This window comes from Penaeus chinensis, chromosome 2, assembly GCF_019202785.1.
Source record: "Penaeus chinensis breed Huanghai No. 1 chromosome 2, ASM1920278v2, whole genome shotgun sequence".
Classification (NCBI taxonomy): domain Eukaryota; kingdom Metazoa; phylum Arthropoda; class Malacostraca; order Decapoda; family Penaeidae; genus Penaeus; species Penaeus chinensis.
In genome coordinates this window covers 26,069,018-26,089,887 of record NC_061820.1, presented here as the reverse complement: position 1 = coordinate 26,089,887, position 20,870 = coordinate 26,069,018, and the positions used below count along the sequence as shown (strand labels likewise).

At 38.6% G+C, this 20,870-nt stretch overlaps 6 non-coding genes across 6 annotated transcripts; 1 reads left to right on the top strand and 5 right to left on the bottom strand.

Moving 5' to 3' along the window:
- Positions 1-3,136: 3,136 nt before the first annotated feature.
- Positions 3,137-3,209, bottom strand: Trnar-acg. The gene has a single exon. It is a non-coding gene; the product is annotated as a tRNA-Arg (tRNA).
- A 744-nt stretch (positions 3,210-3,953) lies between these two features.
- Trnar-acg lies at positions 3,954-4,026 on the bottom strand. The gene has a single exon. It is a non-coding gene; the product is annotated as a tRNA-Arg (tRNA).
- A 1,078-nt stretch (positions 4,027-5,104) lies between these two features.
- On the bottom strand, positions 5,105-5,177 carry Trnar-acg. The gene has a single exon. It is a non-coding gene; the product is annotated as a tRNA-Arg (tRNA).
- Positions 5,178-9,716: 4,539 nt separating this feature from the next.
- Trnar-acg lies at positions 9,717-9,789 on the bottom strand. The gene has a single exon. It is a non-coding gene; the product is annotated as a tRNA-Arg (tRNA).
- A 625-nt stretch (positions 9,790-10,414) lies between these two features.
- On the bottom strand, positions 10,415-10,487 carry Trnar-acg. Its single transcript has one exon. It is a non-coding gene; the product is annotated as a tRNA-Arg (tRNA).
- Positions 10,488-15,682: 5,195 nt separating this feature from the next.
- On the top strand, positions 15,683-15,755 carry Trnar-acg. The gene has a single exon. It is a non-coding gene; the product is annotated as a tRNA-Arg (tRNA).
- The last annotated feature ends 5,115 nt before the right edge of the window (positions 15,756-20,870 follow it).

Here is a 20,870-nt window from a genome sequence, read left to right as displayed (position 1 = left end):
GCAATAATTATAACTGAGAATAATCTATCGCACTATCTCTAACCAGATATTTTACCTACGATATATACGGCGAATCGATAGAGCCTGTGCTGAGCAAAAAGGCAGCCTGCAAAGGAATACAAAGTTGGGGCTGCGATTGCTCCCTTTGCAAATGAGTAGCGAAGAACCACTGCGTCGAATTACCGTTTCTAGTAATTCAGTTTCCTTAATTCTATATAACGCGTAACTGTGTATGTACGTGGGTGTCAATATATATGTGTGTGTGTGTGTGTGTGTGTGTGTGTGTGTGTGTGTGTGTGTGTGTGTGTTGTAACTTTAAAACTGCAAACGACTCTGTACCTTTCTTTATTTTAACTGATATGAGATCCAGCCTTATTTTCCTGACACGTCTGTAATAATTATTTGCATATCACTGTTGTTTTGAAGAATGTCCTCGTCGGCCTCTGCTTTACGCCGTTCCCTTCTCGCTGCCACCCGTGCTGTTCCGTAAATTAACCAGGCAGTAAGTCCCAAAATATTCCTTCCCTTACGGCTTTCCCTCGCCTTTCGAGCAGATGCGACTTCAATTGCATTTCTGAACTGTGCAGATATCTGTTTAATTTAGAGGGATATGGATAACGATTTTACCATATTCAATTTAGTTCATATATATTACACAACCATAACCATGGATATTGGTGGAACAGCCACTTGAAGCACACCTGGGTCAGAGAAGGGGACGTAAACACACATGCACCGCAAATCTTGGCTTAATCTCCAGCTATCACATGGACTACAAAGTCTGCAAATAATACATAAATTGAATACCACTGTATCATCGACACAATGAAGAAATAATGGAACAATACAAAAAGCAAGAACACAGAAAACTCACGAGTAGGTGCAACGTACTTTAAACGCAAGCAGCGTCAGTGGCAAAATGACCGACCACCTAGTTTACAGGTGACAGTCGAGGGAGAGCGAGGATAAATAATCCAATTTCAAAAAGTAATAAATATTAGAGAATGATTGCAGTCAAGGTCGCGAATCATCAATACCAGAGTCATACATCACATATAATTTACATAAACCCTATATGACACGTGGAGATCAGTTGCTGCTCTTAACGCAATCGGCACGGGTGGTAAGAATACATTCCAATGCCCACTGTAATATACGTTTATTTATTGTATTTACACAAAGATGGTTCCACAAGTGCCCAATCACCAAGGAGTCGGTTACTAGTCCTACTTATCTCATCTGTTTATCCTTTTCCTTGACTTTTGGAAAGGGTCTTTCGTATTATTTAATTGTCTCAAATGTTACCAAGATATTAATAACAATTTAATAATCATAACGTCAATAACAATGATAACAGTATTGATATCAATTGTGCCAAAAAGAAAAGCACATTTTCCCCCTAATTCAAGGAATGGGGAAATCAGGATTGGTCACTACGGCCTACCATTAGACTCCTTGCCGGCCGAGCACACGTGGAGCCATCTGTATGTGACAATTTACAGAAAGCTATAGGAGACAGAACATAAATCCGTGGCGGTTTGGTTAACTGTATTTAAAAGAAACATACTCTTACATGGGTAACTTAAAAAAAATAGAATTTCACCTTCAGTTAGATAATATGAGGTATATTATATTATTTAATTATCATAGGCGAGTTACGATCTCCGCGAGAATCCCGATTTACCATTGCTGGCAAACGTGATGATAACTGACGGGTGGTGGTAAATGTGTTATAATTGCTTGTTAGTGAATCCCGTCCCCGATCGCCATGTTCTGAGTTTCAAGGATTGTTTACCTTGAGTAAGCCAATAAGAAGCGAACAAGGGAACCGAGTCTCCAAGCAACAAATTTATTTTTAAATTGTGACGTACTGTGTTTGTTCTTGTTTCTGATTTCCCTGTGTTCCAGTGACAATGTTCCCGTGTTCTGTGTTTTGTTTATTCCGATGACTGTGTTGGTGCGGCTGGATTTTACAGGAATTTTATTTTATTTTATAAACTTTTAAAAGTAAATCCACCAGTACAACAGGATTTTCATATAACCTTAGAGAAGATTTCTACTTAGATTGATTAAATGAATAAATAAACAGATTTTCAAATGGAATGATAGAAAAAATAACATATTAAAGTTATATAAAAATACAAAACAAGGTATTTTTTGGAAAATAATTATAATCGGTAGTAGTAAATTATAGAATCACGAATTAAAATATACATAAACTCTTGAATTGATTATCGTATAATAACTGAGAATAATCTGTCGCACTATCTCTAACCAGGTATTTTACTTACGAAATATACGGCGAATCGATAGAGTAATGTTGGTCAGGCCTATGCGCTGGGCAAAAAGGCAGTCTGCAAAGGAATACAAAGTTGGGGCTGCGATCGCTTCCTTTGCAAATGAGTAGCGAAGAACCACTGCGTCCAATTACCGTTTCTAGTAATTCAGTTTCCTTAATTCTATATAACGCGTAACTGAACTGTGTATGTGCGTGGGCGTCTCTCTCTCTCTCTGTCTCTCTCTCTCTCTCTCTCTCTCTCTCTCTCTCTCTCTCTGTGTGTGTGTGTGTGTGTGTGTGTGTGTGTGTGTGTGTGTGTGTGTGTGTGTGTGTGTGTGTGTGTGTGTGTGTGTGTGTGTGTGTTTCTGAGTAAAGTGAGTATATGTGTATCTCATATCTCAAACGAGATGAGATATGGGATCCAGCCTTATTTTCCTGACACGTCTGTAATAATTATTTGCATATCACTGTTGTTTTGAAGAATGTCCTCGTTGGCATCTGTTTTAAGCCGTTCCCTTTTCGCTGCCACCCGTGCTGTTCCGTGAATTAACCAGGCAGTAAGTCCCAAAATATTCCTTCCCTCACGGCTTTCCCTCGCCTTTCGAGCAGATGCGACTTCAATTGCATTTCTGAACTGTGCAGATGTCGCTGCAATTATACACTGCTATTTAAATGCTATGCCGCCATCTGTCACCCAGTATTAAATGTGTGTATGTATGTATATATATATATATATATATATATATATATAGACACACACACACATTTATTTATTCATATACATACACATAAACGAACACATTTCTAGTTGATCAGTGAAATTATTTAAGTCAGCAAGTGGTATTGCATGACTGTAAACGACCTTGCCAGGATTCGAACCTGGAATCTTCTGATCCGTAGTCAGACGCGTTATCCGTTGCGCCACAAGGCCATATTTACCTTTGATAACTATATCTATTGTCTCTGGATTTGACAGAAAAGAGACTTGCATTTTTAGTAAAACTAGATTTTCGCTCAAAGATAGCAGGTAAAAGAGAAAGAAAAAAAGAGAGAAAGAAAAAAAGAAAGAAAAAACAAAAGCAATGAAGTAGGCATGGAATTTTGCGTGTACAAACACACACACACACACACACACACACACACACACACACACACACACACACACACACACATATATATATATATATATGTGTGTGTATGTGTGTATATATGTATGTATATGGAAGTATGTATGTATAAACTTTAATTTGCAGGCTTAATCCAGCAAACGACTCGCAATCATCTTAGTTCTGTACATTAACCTGACATGACTGTATATTTACATATCCCTTATAGAGGGGCGATGAGTGGTTTTGAAGAATCTCGTTGGCATACGCGGATGTAGTTGCCATTATAAACTGCTGTTAAACTGTTACTGTTATCAGGTATAAAATGTAAGTGTGTGTGTGTGTGTGTGTGTGTGTGTGTGTGTGTGTGTGTGTGTGTATGTGTGTGTGTATGTGTGTGTGTGTGTGTGTGTGTGTGTGTGTGTGTGTGTGTGTGTGTGTGTGTGTGTGTGTTTTCAATGTTCGTTTAATTATTCATATTCATACACACAGATAGACACATTTCTAGTTGATCAATTCATTTCACTTTAAAATTGTTCAAGTCAACAATTGATATTGCGGATCGTAAACGACCTTGCCAGGATTCGAACCTGGAATCTTCTGATCCGTAGTCAGACGCGTTATCCGTTGCGCCACAAGGCCATATTTTTCTATGAAAACTGCATATTTTATTAGATTTGACCAAAAGAGAGCTTGCAGTTTAGATAAAATTAACATTTCGCTCAAAGGTGGCAGGAAAGAAAAAATTATGCACCACCCAAAATAGTAGGTATGTATGTTTGCGTACATACCTACATATATATGTAGGGATATAAATATATACATATATATATATATTGTAGTGCCGAGCAATCCATAAGATAAATATAATGATAGCAGTCGAGTAAGTAACAGGTCTTTATAATTTTATTATTTTAATTTGCATTTTTATTATTGTTTATATCTTGTTGATTTTGTATTTTTATCATAAAGGATGATTTCACAAATATAATTTATTTTCTTTTATATACTCCTATGCCCTCGGTACTACTGCTTAAACATTTTGCAGCTCTACCTTCACGGTTGGCGCACCAATAGCGTCACTGAAGCCTCTTGACCCTTCATATATCACACACATACATACACACACACACACACACACACACACACACACACATATAAGTGAAATTGGGTATGTCTGCCCGCTGAGTATTGTAACTCTCCTTTGCAGGGTTAAAACTGCAAATGACTCACATTCATCTTTGCTCTGTACCCGCTCTGTACATCTTCAGTGATACAAGGTCTGTCCTTATTTTGGTGACATGTGTGTAATGAAATCTGATTTGCATATCCCCTGTACAGAGGCGATCACTGTTGCTTTGAACAATGTCCTCGTTGGAAGGTGTCCCCTCCGCCCGAACTCGCTGCATCCCTCGCCGTTACCTGCATAAAATAGGCACTTCCAAAATTAATCTTTCTCTACGGGTTTCCCTATCCTTTCCAGGAGATGTAACTTCGGTTGTCATCACATTTACTGCAATGGCATTCTTGAGCTGTGCAGATGTCGCTGCCATTATAGACTACTGTTAAAATGTTATCAAACACTGTATTGTGTGTGTGTGAATATTTAACATTAGTTAACTTATTCATATATATATATATACATACACACATACAAACAGACATTTCTAGTTGATCAGTGCATTTCAATTCAAACATCAAGTCAGCAAGTGACGGTAAACGACCTTGCCAGGATTCGAACCTGGAATCTTCTGATCCGTAGTCAGACGCGTTATCCGTTGCGCCACAAGGCCATATTTATTTAAGAAAACTTATATTTTATTGCCTTGATTTGACAGGAATGCAACTTGCATTTTGGGTAAAAGTAACATTTCGCTGAAATATAGCAGGTAAAAGAAAAATAATTATACACCATCCAAAGAAGTAGGAGTGTATGTTTGCTTGAATTAATATATATATATATATATATATATAAATAAACACCCACAATAAAAAACTGAACAAAATCGTAACGTTTCGTAACGTTACTCTTCAGACGAATAGTTAACCGAAATGGATTCGAAACGTCGAGATTTTTATTCATTTATTATTATGGCCGTTTTACTTTTCATCTTTGTGTACACGTTACTGTGTTTGTGTTCATATATATACATATACCTCTATATGTATACATGTCTATATATATATTTATGTAAACATATACATATAGATAGACAGATATATAAATGGGTATATATATGTGTGGTGTGTATACATATAAATGTATAAGTAAATATAAATATATATAGAGAGAGATAGATAGATAGATAGATACATAATCTGTGTGTCCTAACCTGGAAACGGTAGTGGGTGACCGTCGTTGGTTGGGAACCATTAACAATGATTACCTAACCAATTACTTCCCCTGTATGCCGGGCGAAGCTAGAACTTTGCAAATCTCAAACCAACTTCCCTTGGGAAGTAGTTGTTTAGTCAGAAGACTAAAAAGTAGTTCTTCAATTATTGCATCGGAGATGGCACAAATATGCGTGCGCATAGACACACACACACACACACACACACACACACACACACACACACACACACACACACATATATATATGAGCGAAAATAAGTATATGTGTACCTGTGTGTTGCAACTAGAAATTAGCAGGGTTAAAACTACAAACGACACGCATCCATCTTTTGTGCCTGTCCTGTACATTTTAAGTAATATGAGGAGATCTATCCTTATTTTCCAGACACGTCTTTAATAAAATCTGATTTGCACATTCTATGTAGAGAGGCAATCATTGTTGTTTTGAAGAATCTCGTTGGCATCTGCGTTACGCCGTCCACTTCTCGGTATATCGAGTGTCACTCCCGCCCGGCCTCGCCGCCAAACTCGAGCTTAAAACGGGGCAAATAATTCCCTTCCCGTGCGGCTTTCTCTCGCCTTCCGAGCAGATGTGACTTCGGCTCTCATCACATTTACTGCAGTGGCATTCTTGAGCTGTGCAGATATTGCTGACACTATAAACTACTCTCGATATGTTACGCGGCCATCTAGCATTATACGTTGCACCACAAGGCCATATTTATCTAAGAAAACTGTATATTTTATGGTCTAAGGATTTGACGGAAAAGAGTCTTGCATTTTGGATTAAATTATCTTAGAGCAGGTAAAAAAAGAAAACAAAAAAAAAAATTATGCGCCACCCAAACAAGTGGGTATGTTTGCGTGTATGAATATATACATGTAAATATATATGTATTTACGTAAGTGTGTATAGATATTTATTTATATGTATATATGTATAAATGTTTATATATGTATTTATATAAATGCTTATATAAATATATATATATATAAAATGTGTGCATATATATATGTATTTATATAAATGTGTATATATATGTATTCAAATAAATGTGTATATATCATATATATTGTAGTGATTAGCTTACTATCAGCTAGTCATAAGACCATTATAATGACGGCAGATAGTTGTCATGGGGTAGTTTGAGGGTCGAAATGGCCATTAGCCCTCAAAACGACTCACCCTAGCTGTCAGGCCAACGTCCACGTCCAGCAGTCGGGTGAGTAACGGTTTTTTTGTACCTTTGTTTTAATTTGCATTTTATCGTTGTTTTTATGCAGAGTTCCGTTTTATTTTTATTTTTTAAAAATCATAAACGGCGATTTCATAAATTTCTTTTATTTTAATTTATATATATATATATATATATATATATACTCCTCTGCCCACGGTACTGCTGCTTAACCATATGGCGAGCCCCTGGTGTCACTGTAGCCTCTTGGCCCCACGCTACCAATATTCATAACAGGCCACATTCACCACAACCTATATGAGTGAAAATGAGTATATGTGTGCCTGTGTATTGTAACTTTCCTTTGCAGGATTAAAACTGCGCATTCATCTTTGTCTTGTACACTTTAATTGATACAAGGTCCATCCTTACTCTCCTGACACGTCAGTAATAAAATCTGATTTGCATATCCCCTGTACAGAAGCGATCACTGTTCTCGTTGGCATCCGTATGGCACCATCCACTACTCGGTCTATCGAGTGTCATTCCCGCCCGGCCTCGCAGCCACCCTCGCCGTTATGTGCTTAAAACGAGGCAATAAGGCACATTTATTGCAATGGAATTCTTGAGCTGTGCAGATGTCTCTGCCACTATAAACTGCTGTCGAAATGTTACATGGCCATCTAGGGAATGATCAGGCATAAAAGAGCGCGCGCGTGTGTTTGTGTGTTTAATAGTAATTTTCTTATTCATATACATACACAAAAACAGACACATTTCTAATTGATCAGTGCTTTTCAATTCAAAGTCAGCAAGCGATATTGCGTGACGGTAAACGACCTTGCCAGGATTCGAACCTGGAATCTTATGATCCGTAGTCAGAGGCGGTGGGCGACAAGGCCATATTAAGAAAACTACATTTTATTGTTTGGATATGACGGAATAGAGACTCAATGTAGGTATATATATGTTTATATATGTGTGGGTATGTATATGTCTCTCTCTCTATATGTATGTATGTATGTCAACGATTATAAATATATATTCATATATATATTCATATATATATATATTCATATATATTCATATATATATATATGAATATATATATACACACACTGAATATATATATATATATATATATATATATATATATATGTGTGTGTGTGTGTGTGTGTGTGTGCATGTGTGTGTGTATAAATGTATACATATACAGATGTATATATGTGTATATATACATATAAATATATATATATATATATTCGTATATGTATAATATATATATATATACATACATATATTTATGTATGTATGCTTAACCATCAAACATAAAACGTGTGCGTGTCTGTGTGTATGTAATTTTATATGAATCATATAATTTGTCATGTAAGAAAGAGACTCTACAGCAAAATGTAAATTTTGGCTAAAAACACGATTGTCTTCCCAGAAATACAGAAAGAAGTTTATAACTGTACTCAATCTCAGTACAGTGTGTGGCCTTGTGGCGCAAAGGATAACGCGTCTTATAACGGATCAGACGATTCCAGGTTTGAATCCTGGCAAGGTCGATACGATTTTCGCGAGTGTTAACGACACATTACATCACCTTGTTTATTCTTATTTTATATAACTTTTGAGCAGAAATGCAATGAACAAACACAAATTATATGCTTATATATGTTTCTGTTATCCGACCGGCCAATCAGAGCGCGATATTTTACAGATATATTTCAAATAGTCTCAGGTCGGGATTTATATTTTAATTAATTATGAATTGCATCGTACGTTTTTTATATAATTTTTAATTAAAAGGTTCATAAAATGTTTATGACTTTTTAGCAGTACATTAAATACAATTTCACTCTATATAAGTGAAGATTTGAAGTCAATCATGACGGTCGTTGGAACGTGTCCGAGTTATATGTCGTGGTATTGACGAAAATCAAGCTCAAAAATGATCCAAGAAAATGCTTTGTATTTTACTGTTCGTGATCATTGGAATTGCCAAGCTGACTGACACGGAAATCAGTCGCGGTGAATATGATATGGTCCAAAACCTCTTATGCAACTTCCACTTTTCATATGATGGACAATGTATATAATAAGCAAATACTATTTTGACTGAATCTGAGAAATAGATTTGAGCTTTCCATGTGTGTGTGTGTGTGTGTGTGTGTGTGTGTGTGTGTGTGTGTGTGTGTGTGTGTGTGTACACGTGTGCGCGCGTGTTTGTGTCTGTGTATTGTAACCTTACTTTGAAGAGATAAAACTGCAGAGGACTCGCATGATTCTTCGTTCTGTACCCGCCCTATACACCTTAATTGATACTAAGGTCCATCCGTATTTTCCTGACTCGTCTCTAATGAAATATGATTAGCATATCCCCTGTACAGAGGTGATCACTGTTGTTTTGAAGAATGCCCTCGTTAGTAGCTGCTTTACGCCGTCCCCTTCTCGGCAAAAACGAGGCAAAATTTCCCTTTCCTTACGGCTTTCCCTTCTTTCGAGCGGATGACTTCGGTTCTCATCGTATTAACTACAATGACATTCTTGAGTTGTGCAGATGTCGCTGCCATTATAAACTGCTGTCGAAATGTTACTGCTGTCGAAATGTTACTGTTGTCGAAATGTAAGTGTGTGCATATATATATATATATATATATATATATATATATGCATACTTGCACACACATATATTGGTTTACTTATATGTATACACACCAACGGATACATTTCAAGTTGATCAGTGCATTTCATTTCAAAAACATTCAAGTCAGCAAGTGATATTGCGTGATAGTAAACGACCTTGCCAGGATTCGAACCTGGAATCTTCTGATCCGTAGTCAGACGCGTTATCCGTTGCGCCACAAGGCCATATTTATATAATTTATTGAATTTGACTAGAAGGCTTGCATTTTGGATGAAACTAACATTTCACTCAAAGTAAGAAAAAAGAATGCACCACCCAAAGAGGTAGGTATGTTTGCGTGTATGAATATATATATATATATATTTATATATATATATAAAAGTATATATATAGGTACATATAGTAGTTACAAGCATACTACTTTCAATTATCCATGAGATCAATATAATAGCAGGGACGAAGGTTTTCGACATAGAAGGGTGAGTGGATGTCGTTAGCTTAATTGAAGTATTAGGGAGCGCCCAAACTGAGTTATTTGCCATGGGGTAGTTTGAGGGTCGAATTGGCCATTCGCCTTCAAACGACTCTCCCACTCCCCAGGCAGGGTATGTTGTCGAAGTCGGCTGGCTGTCAGGTAGTCCACGTTCCCTTTCTCACTACCATTATAAATTGCTACCAAAATGTTTCGCGGCCATCTAGGTAATTATCAAAGTAATGTTTGTGTGTGTGTGTGTGTGTGTGTGTGTGTGTGTGTGTGTGTGTGTGTGTGTGTGTGTGTGTGTGTGTTTTGATCAGTGCATTTCAATTCAAAATTCTTCAAGCCAGCAAGTGATACTGCGTGACGGTAAACGACCTTGCCAGGATTCGAACCTGGAATCTTCTGATCCGTAGTCAGACGCGTTATCCGTTGCGCCACAAGGCCTTGTTTGGGCCCAGCTGTGGTGGTATTCCTTGACCTGGAGAAGGCTTTTGAACTGGCAAGTCCGCTTGCCATTCAGGAAAGCCTGATCCAGAAGGGAATCAGAGGAAAGCTCTTGGCTTGGATAGGTGACTACTTCAGGAACAGGACTGCCAATGTCAAATTCCAGGGTCACCTATCGCAGCACATGCCGCTCGAAAATGGAACGCCACAGGGTGGGGTTCTCAGTCCAGCCCTATTCAACACTTTAATGTCCTGCATCCTCAACATAAACCTCCCAGTGGGGTGCCAGATCATCTCGTATGCAGACGATCTCGCTATCACCTCCACTGGACCACGCAGCCAGAATAAAGCCCAGCGTTGTCTGGACCTCGTGTCAGAGGAGTGTTGTAGGACGGGACTAAAGATCTCTGCTGCCAAATCCAAAGCCATGGCTTTGAGACAGAGAGTTCGAGGCACAAGACTGAAAATCCAGGGAGTGGAATTAGAATGGGTCAAGGACTACCTATACCTTGGGGTAAGGATAGACCGGACCCTCTCCTTCCATAAGGAGGTCCAGTACCTGGTTGACCGAACCAAAGCAAGACTGTCTGTCATGAGAGCAATGACTGGGAGACGCATAGGGGCCAGACACAAAGTACTAAGATCATTCTATGTACATGCTGTCCGGCCCATTGTGGACTATGCCTCAGTCGCTCTAATTGCTGCAAAGAAAAAGCACACAGACAAATTAGAAACAGTCCAAAATGAAGCTGCCAGGATCCTTCTGGGTGCCCCGAGGTGGACGAAGGTTCTCAACCTCCTGATGGAGGCAAACCTTCTCCCCCTGGACTCACGAATCGATCTAACGGCAACACAATTTCTGTCAAAGGTCATCCAGGCTCCCAGGAACACAAGCCTAAGACAAAAATTAGTCAGATGCCTCGAACAAGACAACGAGCTCGTTGCAAACAACTCCTGGCTGTCTCATACAGCCAGGGTGTTGATACGCCATCAGCTCAAAGAACAGCTTCTTGCTAAGGGCATGGACTCCCCCCACCCCGACTTTGCCGAAGCCCCGCCGTGGGCACTGAGCCTGATAGAGTTCAACATAATGAACCTGTCAATGAAAAAGAGCCTATACCCCATGCCTAGCCTAAAGGCAGAAGCCCACAGGGTCATTGCAGCCATCACTCCTCCGGGTAGTAGAACATACTACACGGATGGATCGGTCGATCCCTTGAGCCACACTGCAGGCGCCGGCTTTGCAGCTAGGGATGCCACGCGATCCATGAGGGTAACAGACAACGCCTCCTCGCTACAGGCAGAGGCAGTTGCAATCATGGGAGCCCTAGGCCACGCGTCCCTAAGGGAAGGACACGTGGTCATACACACAGACTCCAGGGCAGCCATTGACTGTCTTCAGCACAGCTCACCCACAGACAACATCTACCTACTGACCACGATTCTCACAATGTCACAGAGAATTCTTGCTCAGGGTAGAAGAATTATCATCAATTGGGTCCCAAACCACATCGGCATCAGAGGGAACGAGCTTGCTGACAGACTAGCCGCCGCTGGCAGGGGTATGCCCCCAAATCCCATGACGATAAAACCGAGCCGAAAATTACTTATGGAGAAGTGTGCCTTGGTCGGTCGTACCTTCCTACGGCAGCTCCACAGAGAGGAAACGAGAACCTCCCCCTCGGCCAGCTGGTACTCAGACGCCACAGGCTCTGAACCACTGGCACTCTCTGAAGTAAGCAACAGAGGTACCGAAGTCATTCTTCACAGAATGCGCCTAGGTTACCACTGTGCATGGCAGATTATCCCAACAATCGAACGCGATGAATGGTGCTGCAAGCACTGCGGCGAGCCGAACGCCACACTAGTCCACTACCTAGAAAATTGTAACCATACACAATTCCTGAGACATGGACCGCCCACAACAGCCGCCGTGCTGTTAAAGAGGCTATGCGAAATGCTTACACCATGGCGGCAGGAGCGCTTGCTGGCAATCCCGCCGCCACGGTAAGCACCGAGTGTCAGACAACTCAATGAGACAGCCGTAAAAAAGCTGACAGGCCGGGCCATATCTAGAAGGCCCGGGCGAAGCTAGAACTTCGCAAACCAACCCCCCCCCCCCCTTGTTTATTTAAGAAAAGGTATATTTTATTGTCTGGATTTGACGGAAGTGAAACTTGCATTTTGGATAAAACTAACATTTCGCTCAAGTATAGCAGGTAAAAGATAAATAAAAAAAAAAAAGATAAAGAATTATGCACCACCAAAGAAGTATGTATGTTTGTTTGTATGAATATATATACACATATACATGTAAAGGAAAACACCCACAATCAAAAAAATGAAACGATCGTAACGTTTCCAATTCTTCAGAAATCACTCTCCAGACGATTAATTAACCGAAATTGATCCATTTCGGGTTAAATTATTCCATTTTGGTTATTTATTCGTCTAAAGAGGAACACATGAAGAGTTCGAAATGTTAAGATTTCGTTTCATTTTTTTATTGTAGATGTTTTCCTTTTCCTTTTTGTGTAAACATTACTGTGTTCATATATATGTATGTTTATATATATATATGTATGTATACATATACATACAGATAGATATAAATATGTATATATATCTGTATATATGCATATATAATATATATATATATATATATATATATATATATATATATATATATGCATAATTTGTGCATGTACTTAAGCGCGCGCGGCCGATGTGCGTCATGAACACACATATGCACTGCAATGTGTGTGTGCATACGCTCGGAAATGGGTAAATTTACCCATACGTTCGGTAATGGGTAAATCCATCGTTAGTTGGGAACCAACAGTGATTACCTAACCAACTATTCCCCTTGGGAAAGATCATGGGTCAGCCACCTCAGGATGACAAGCCAACTACAAGTAGTTTGTCAAACACCGCATCGATGATGGCACTAATATACATGCATATATATATATATACATGTATATATATGAATATATATGTATATATATGTATATATGTATATATATGTATATATATATATTTATATATATATATATATATATATATATATATATATATATATAAGCGAATGTATACCTGTCTACTGAACTTCCTTATTTTCCTGATACGTCTGTAATAAAATCTGATTTGCATATCCCCTGTAGAGAGGCAATCACTGCTTTGAAGAATCTCGTTGGTAACTGCATTACACCGTCCACATTTCAGTATATCGAATGTCACTCCAGCCCAGCCTCGCTGCCACCCTCGCTGCCACACACACACACACACACACACACACACACACACACACACACACACACACACACACACACACACACACACACACACACACACACAAACACACACACAAACACACACACACACACACACACACACACACACACACACACAAACACACACACACGTGTGTGAGTGAAAGTGAGAATGTGTGTCTGTGTATTGTAACTTCCCTTTGTAGGATTAAGACTACAAACGACTTGCATGCATCTTCGTTCTGTATGTATGTGTTTACTTGTATGAATATGTGTGTTTATAGATATATTTGTATATGTGTATATATAATAATATATATGCATATATTGATATATAAAATTTTATGTAAAACATTTGTTGATATATTCATATATATATATATATATATATATATATATATATATATATATATGTATAATATATGTGTATATATACATACATGTACGTACACACATACATATATTAAATATATATACTTACATATACACACTTATGTGTATGCCTATATGTATTTATGTGTGTATATATATAAATTTATGTATGTATATACATGTGTGTATACACACATGCATATGTGTATATATAAACTTATGTATAATTTTTTATCAAACATAAAAAAGTTAGTGAATGTTTGTGTGAATCGTTTTATATTTTGGCATGTACCTACATATACCTGTATATTTTTACTTGTCATCTTTGAGCAAAATGTTAGTTTTACCAAAAATACTAGTCTCTTTTCCGTCTAATCCTGAAAAAAAATATACAGTTTTCTTAGATAAATAAGTCCTTATGGCGCAACTTATAACGCGTCCGACTACGGATCAGAAGATTCCAGGTTCGAATCCTGGCAAGGTCGTTTCCCGTCACGCAGTATCACTTGCTTGACGAATCATTCTGAATTAGAATGGACTGATCACATAGAAATGTATCCGTTTGTGCATGTATGTATATGAATAAGTAATCCATTACTGAATATATACATGTACACATTTACGCTTACATTTTATGCTTGATAATGACCTAGATGGCAGCATAATACTACTACAGCAGTTTATAGTGGGTGCGACATTTGCACAGTTCAGGAATGCAGTAAATGTGATGAGAACCAATGTCGCATCTGCTCGAAAGGCGAGGGAAAGCCGTAAGGAAAGGGAAATTCTGGGACTTATTGCCTCGTTTTATGCACGCAACGGAGAGGGCAGTAGCATGGCCGGGCTGGAGTGACACTCAATAAACCGAAAAATTTTCAAAATAACGAGGACATTTTTCTAAATAACAATGATCGTCTGTCTACAGGGGGTATGTAAATCACATTGTCATGAAAATAAGGATAGATCTTGTACCAATTAGATTGTACAGGCAGATACAGAATGACAATGAATGCGAGTCGTTTGCAGTTTTAACCCTGCAAAGTAAAGTTACAATAAACAGGTACATATTCACACTTTCACTCATACTTTCACAAGTATATATTTATATATATATATATATATATATATTGTGAAGGGCAAATCATCATCAGTAACACCAGGGTCTTACTTGGAGATAGAGGCTGCAAAATAGTTAACCAGCAGTACCGAGAGCAGAGGAGTATATATATAAAGTTGTTTATGAAATCATATATGTACATATATATATATATATATGTATATTCATACATGAAAACATATATACCTATTTTTTGGGTGGTGCAAACTTTTTTTTCTTACCTGCCGTCTTTGAGCGAAATGTTAGTTTTATCCAAAATCTTGTTTTATGGGGGGCAAATCCGGTAAAATCCACTAATTATAGATTTCTTACCTACCTCTTTTGGTGGTGCATATTTTTTTCTTTCCTTTTTACCTGTCATCTTTGAGCGATATGTTAGTTTCATTCAAAAGGCAAGTCTTCTGTAGGTTAAATTCAATAACATCGCTAAATATGGCCTTGTGGCGCAACGGATAACGCGTCTGACTACGGATCAGAAGATTCCAGGTTCGAATCCTGGCAAGGTCGTTTATTGTCACGCAGTACCACTTGCTGACTTCAATGATTTTGAATTGAAACACACTGATCAACTAGGTATGTATCCGTCTGTGTATATGCACATGAATAAGTAAACCAATATTTAATATATACATAAATATATATGTACACACATTCACACACATACATTTTATGTTTGATAATTACCTAGATGTCCGTAAGCCGTAACGGCGAGGGTGGCAGCGAGGCCGGGTCGGAGTGACACTCGATATACCGAGAATTGGACGGCGTAACGCAAATGCCAACGAGGACATTCTTGAAAACATCAGTGATCGCCGCTCTACAGGAGATATGCAAGTAATCATTACAGACCTGTCAGGAAAATAAGGATGGATCTATATACCTATATATCCATACACGGAAACATACTTTGGATGGTGAATTTTTTGTATATCCAAAATGCAGATCTCATTATAAATATGTATATGTATGTATATATATGCATTTAAATAGATAAATACATAAAAATGTGTGAATATATATTCATATATACATATAAAACACATATGTACCTACTTTAGGTGGTGCATAATGTATTTCTTTTATCTGCTGTTTTCCAGGGAAATGTTAGTTTTACCCAAAATGCAAGCCGGTTTTTTGTAAAATCCAAAGAAAATAACATTGCTTTCAATCCTGAATCTTCTGATTCTTGGTCAGACGCGTTATCCGCGTTATTGCGCCACAAGGCCACATATTTACGGATGTTGAGTATACATATAAACTTATTTGTCCATTTGAGGGAAGACCATCGTATTTTTGGCCAAAATTGAAATTTTGCTGTTGTTAACCGAAACCATGTGTGGTAATTAGGTTTTCGAACGGAAGCGAGAGCCCGATAAAACGATGAGAGATGAGACACACATCGGCTTTAGGAGCTATGGGTTCCTTGATATTATTTTGGGGGGGACTCTTGTTTACAGGCAAAATCTGTAGAGTCGCTTTATTACATGCCAAAATATAGAACGATCACACAAACACACATTTTATGAACAATCATACATACATGTATTTATATGTATATATGTATGTATGTATGTATGTATGTATATATACATACATACATACATATATATATACATAAATATATATACATTCATATATATGTGTGTGAATGTATGTGAGTATAAGTATATGTATATACATATATATACATAGAAACACACAGACACTATATATATATACACACACACACACACACACATATATATATTTATATTATACATATATACAAATATATTATTTTTGTTTTTATCTATCTATCAACACACACACACACACACACACACATAGGAGTGATTGCGCTCTGTAGAGGGACGCCAGTTAATGGGACATTAGTGGCATCCAGACTTGCCAGCTGGTGGCGGTAACACGAAGTATTAATAGCATTATACATTTCAAAACACTAAATTTTTAAAATGTAGCCGAGCGAAGTGAGTAAAATTAGTTATTCTAGGAACATTTTAAGCTATAACCGGATCTATATGGATGCAATTAGTAAAAAAGTTAAAAAATGAGGGCCAGGGGGGGACAGTTTAAAGAGGGACAAATGCCCCTTTTTCCCAAATGACGCTCCTCTCAGGGATACCAGTATGAGGTCGAGCTCACAGCACTTTTTCCAACAGTTTTCCCCGTCGTATCATATTATTCAGTCAGAAAGAGTATTAATGAGTGACGGTAAACGACCTTGCCAGGATTTGAACCTGGAATCTTCTGATCCGTAGTCAGACGGGTTATCCGTTGCGCCGCAAGCCCATATTCCTATAAGAATAAAATACATATTATTATCTGGATTTGACGGAAAAGAGACTTCCATTTTGGGTATAACAAACATTTCGCTCAAAGATAGCAGGTAAGGAAAGAAAATGAGAGAAAAAAAGGAATTATACACCACCCATAGAAGTATGTTATATATAATATATATATATATATATATTATGTATATACATGTGTATATATATACACATATATATGAATATATAGATAGATAAAGATATATGAATGTGTATGGATATATATATGTATGTATGTATATATACATATATATGTATGTATGTATATATACATATATATGTATGTATGTATATATACATATATATAAAGGTATATATATATAAATATATATATATATATATATATATAATTGTAAGTACAAAATGTGTGCGCCTGTGTATTGTAACAGCAAACGACTCGCATCGATCTTCGTTGTGTACCTGTACATTTTAACCGATACGAGATCCATTTCTATTGTCTTGACACGTCTAAAATAAAAATCCGATTTGCATATCCACTGTAGAGGGGCATCTGCGTTACGCCGTCCACCTCTTGGTTTATCGAGTGTCATTCCCGCCCAGTCCCGCTTCCACCCTCGCCGTTACGTGCATAAAACGAGGCAATAAGTCCCAAAATTTTCCTTTCCGTACGGCTTTCCCTCGCCTTTCGGGCAGCGGTTAGGGAGCTCCCAACCTGAGGTAGTTTGAGGGTCGAATTGGCCATTCGCTCTCAAACGCCTCTCCCACTTCCCAGGCAGGGTGTGTCGTCAAAGTTGGCTCGTAGGCAGTCCACCTGCAGCAGTCGAGGTAATAACAGGGTTCATGTAATTTTATTATTTATCTTTTTATTTGTTATTATTTCCTTTTTATTTATGTGTAAAGAATGATTTCATAAATTACTTTTCTTTTCTTTTATATACACTCAGTCCTCGGTACTGCTACTTAACCATTTTACAGCCTCTATATATCCACGGTTGGTGAACCTCTGGCGTCACCGAAGCCGTTTGACCATTCACAATATATATTTATATATATATATATCAGTATGTATTATCGATATATATATATGTGTATCTGTGTATTGTATTAATCTTTTTTTCCCTGGCATTTCATTAATAAAATGTGAATTGTATTTCCCTTGCAGAGAGACTGTCAATTTTTTTTGAAGAATGTCCTCGTTGGCATCTGCATTCTCGGTCTGTGGAGTGTCCCGCCCGACCTCGCTACATTTACGTGCTTGTGAGTGTTTTCAATATTGGTTTATTTATTCATATACATACAAACGGACACATTTCTTTTGATCAGTGCATTTCATATCAAAAACTTTCAAGTAAGCAAGTGATATTGCGAACCTTTAAGCGACCTTGCCAGGATTCGAACCTGGAATCTTCTGATCCGTAGTCAGAAGGCCATATTTATCTAAGAAAACTTTTGGATTTGACGGAAATGATACTGGCATTTGTGTTCAAAGTAACATTTCCCTGAAAGATAGCAGGTAAAAAAAAAAAAAAAAAAAAAAAATGTATGATAGGTTGTATGAATGTTACGATTTTGTTTCATTTTTGTTTCTTTTGTTTCACGTTACTGTTTGTTTAATTTAAATCTTGCTTTGTTATACTTCATTAGTATGAATTTTATTTTGATTTTTAATTTAAGTAAGAATCTTCTCTAGGATTACAGGAAAATAACGCGACGGATTTTTGTTATCCTACCAACTTTACACAAAATAGGATATAGGATATAACAAATATAACGAGAACACAGGAACAACACGGGATCACACGAACACACAAAACGGGAACAAACACGGGATCACAGGGACACACAACAAACACGGGATCACAGGAACACACAACACGGGATCACAGGAACACACAACAAACACGGGATCACAGGGACACACAACAAACACGGGATCACAGGGACACACAACGCGGGAACAAACACGGGATCACAGGAACACACAACACGGGAACAAACACGGGATCACAGGAACACACAACACACAACAAACACGGGATCACAGGAACACACAACAAACACGGGATCACAGGGACACAACACGGGAACAAACACGGGATCACAGGAACACACAACAAACACGGGATCACAGGAACACACAACACGGGAACAAACACAGGATCACAGGAACACACAACACGGGAACAAACACGGGATCACGGGAACACACAACAAACACGGGATCACAGGAACACACAACAAACACACAACACGGGAACAAACACGGGATCACAGGAACACAACAAACACGGGATCACAGGAACACACAACACGGGAACAAACACGGGATCACAGGAACACACAACAAACACGGGATCACAGGAACACACAACACGGGAACAAACACGGGATCACAGGAACACACAACACACAACAAACACGGGATCACAGGAACACACAACGCGGGAACAAACACGGGATCACAGGAACACACAACACGGGAACAAACACGGGATCACAGGAACACACAACACACAAAAAACACGGGATCACAGGAACACACAACAAACACGGGATCACAGGGACACACAACACGGGAACAAACACGGGATCACAGGAACACACAACAAACACGGGATCACAGGAACACACAACAAACACGGGATCACAGGAACACACAACAAACACGGGATCACAGGGACACGGGAACAAACACAGGATCTCAGGAACACACAACACGGGAACAAACACGGGATCACGGGAACACACAACAAACACGGGATCACGGGAACACACAACAAACACGGGATCACAGGAACACACAACAAACACGGGATCACAGGGACACACAACACGGGAACAAACACAGGATCACAGGAACACACAACACGGGAACAAACACGGGATCACAGGAACACACAACAAACACGGGATCACAGGAACACACAACACGGGAACAAACACGGGATCACAGGAACACACAACAAACACGGGATCACAGGAACACACAACACGGGAACAAACACGGGATCACAGGAACACACAACAAACACGGGATCACAGGAACACACAACACGGGAACAAACACGGGATCACAGGAACACACAACACGGGAACACACACGGGATCACAGGAACACACAACAAACACGGGATCACAGGGACACACAACGCGGGAACAAACACGGGATCACAGGAACACACAACACGGGAACAAACACGGGATCACAGGAACACACAACAAACACGGGATCACAGGAACACACAACACGGGATCACAGGAACACACAACACGGGAACAAACACGGGATCACAGGAACACAACACGGGAACAAACACGGGATCACAGGAACACA